The sequence below is a fragment of the Bison bison genome, unplaced genomic scaffold (genome assembly GCF_000754665.1).
Source record: "Bison bison bison isolate TAMUID 2011002044 unplaced genomic scaffold, Bison_UMD1.0 scf7180017858442, whole genome shotgun sequence".
In the NCBI taxonomy this organism is placed as follows: Eukaryota; Metazoa; Chordata; class Mammalia; order Artiodactyla; family Bovidae; genus Bison; species Bison bison.
The window spans coordinates 19340-22281 of NW_011489014.1; positions in this window are offsets into that span (position 1 = coordinate 19340).

Consider the following 2942-nt stretch of genomic DNA (forward strand, 5'->3'; position numbering starts at 1 on the left):
ATGTAGACCTCAGACCAGTTAAATCTGAAGACTGATGATGTTGACTCTTACTTACTTCACCACCAACCCATCAGAAGAATGTCCAGGAGCTGATCACGCCCTCTTTTACCATAAAACTTGTCACAATCTACACAGTTTGAGGACACTTGGTTTTGAGGGCATTAGCCCACTCTGTCCACCTTTGCCTAGCAGAGCAGTAAAGCTCTCCTTTTCTACTTCACCCAAAACTCTGTCTCTGAAATTTGTTTTGGCTACAGTGAACAGAGAAGCTGAGCTTTTGGCATCAGTTTTTTTTTAATCTATTTGGATCTTTTTACCAGAATTTGTCACAACTGTGCATACACCCAGTGATTTTTAGTCCCATCCAGTTTCTTTGTATTTTCTTTCTTAGGGCAAGATATGCCAGGTACAAGTTTAAGCACTGAAGCACAGGTCCCAGATCCCAGCTTGTGGCAATTTGGACGCTCCAAAATTCACTTTTCCAGTACAACTGATGCACATATAGTTCCTTTATCATGTTTTCTATTACAAATAATAGTGGACTTACATTCTTGTTCATATACATGCAGATATCTTAGTAAGCATTTTGATAAGTTACTGAAGTGTTTTTTCAAACCATGAGAACTATTTTATATGAATACAATATTGAAAAAACCATTGCTATTTTGTATCTCTAAATGTGCTATATGAAATTCCTGTTTCTACACACTTCAGAAATAATGTGAATCATTGCTAATCTGAAAGGCAGCAACTTACTTCTCTTACTTTTTTTGTCTTCATTATAACTTGTTTTTGCTACATGAGTAGAATTTCATCCTATGGATGTGATAGAATCAATTATCACAACCTCATGTTATTTAGAATTCAATGTTTCTTATATTCCCCATTGTCAGTGCTTTGTGGGTAAGATTGAACAGTGCAGAAAGGCACAGATAAGGACTCATGTGACTATTTTCACTGTTAGCTGAATGTGTCCACAGTAACTGTCTTGTGAGAGTCCTAGAATCTACCCAACCTGGTAGACATATGAGTATCTATGGTGTGAGTGTCAGTGTATCTGTGCTTGCATGTGTGTGCCTGCATTCACTGACAACCACACTTTCTTCTGTTTCTTTCAACCTCTTCATGACCTTGCTACTCCTTTGTCCTCCCTTCCTAAACCCAGGCTGAGAGATGAAGGAAGGAAATTATCAGAATGGCAATCCTTATAACCAACTCCTATCATTATCCTTAACTATGTCCTGAGTGTGGACACGACTGAGTGACTGATCTGATGTCCTGAGTGTAATCTGCTTCTTACTGTGATACAAAAGAAGATGTACAATATACAACATTATATTTTAAACAGTTTTACTTGGCTAAAAATTTCAAGTGATGATGTTCACCCATTTTAAGAGTATAGTGTGATAATTTTTAGTAAATGCATGCAACCATCACCATAACTGAATTTTAAGCATTTCCATAGTTCCCCAAATTCCCATAATCCTTGAAAAGAGTGAATACATGTACCCATACTTTGTCCCAGGCAAGCACTGATTTGCTTTCTGTCTCTATGGATTGCCTATTTTGAACCATTCCTATAAATTGAACCCTATACTGTTTGATCTTTTTATGTATGAGTTTGCCCACTTTGCATAATGGTTTCCAGGATCATATATGCTGTCCATGGATCATTGTTTCATTGATTTCATGGCTAAATCATAATTTGTTGTATGACTATGCAAAATTTTACTTGTGCATCAATCAGTTGATAGACATTTGATTGTTTCCACTTTTTGGCTATTGTGAAAAACGGTTTTGTGAAGACTTTTCTACAAGCTTTTATGTTGACATGTATTTATTTCTCTTGAATAGTAGCTACAAGTGGAATTGCAGGATCATATGGCACCTCAACATGTGAGACACTGTAATTTCAGATGATTTCATTCCATAACTGGAAATACCCTGAGGAAAAGAAAAAGAGACAGGTAAGGCAGAGTCTAGTGAAGTGACCCTAACAAAGATTTTTATCCTGCTGTAGACCTATTTGTAAAATCCCTTTCAATGATGCAAAAGTGTGAGACATATTGGGGACATTTTAAACTTCATTTGAAAGCCTATTGTCTATAGCTCACACTTTCCCATTGTCTGACTTTGTCCCCATGGAAGGTATTTTACAATTATTAAGGGCTTCAGGTAAGGGCTTAAGGATTTCAGGTAACTGATGCTATCAGTTTCGATGTAATCCTTGTATGTAGAGAATCAAATTAATTGTATCTTGGGTAGGGAATCCTCTGCTTCCATTTGAAAATGCTTTTAATAATTTATGATGTATAATGTGACAGAAAGACGGCTGTTGACTTTGGCAGGATAAATTTCAATGGAGGAGTGGAGGGACTTCCCTGTTAGATTAGAGATGAAGACTGAGTTGGAGGGAAGGTCAGTGTATGTGAATTGAGTATGAAGAGTTCATTGTAGATCTTTGGTTTCAGAGTGCAGAATATATATGTAAAGAGATCAGTTACTAGAGATTTATACAGAGGCTCACAGCATTAAATGATGTTGTAAAAATCACCATTTATAGGACATTTGAGCAGTTTGAAATCTTAATGAGAAAGATCCATCTCTTCTTAGATTTAACATCTCAGTGTACCACGACAGGCTTCCCACACCTTCTTTGTTTCCATTCCAGAGAAGCCTAAAACTTACCCAAAGAATGATGTACAGTTTCTTCCTAATGCCTGTCAAATACATGAATGAAAGAATAAATGGATGAATAGTGTGTGAAAGATATGCTGAGAATTTAAGGATTTTTATCCACGAATGTGGAATTCCTCAGGCAGATGACTGAACCTGTGTGGAGGGTGGTTGAGAGCATATAGCTCCTCAGGACTCTGCAACTGAGGCTGCAAGATGGGAGCCCTTAATTTCAGTGCTCAGAAACAGATTTAGTCAGACTGCCA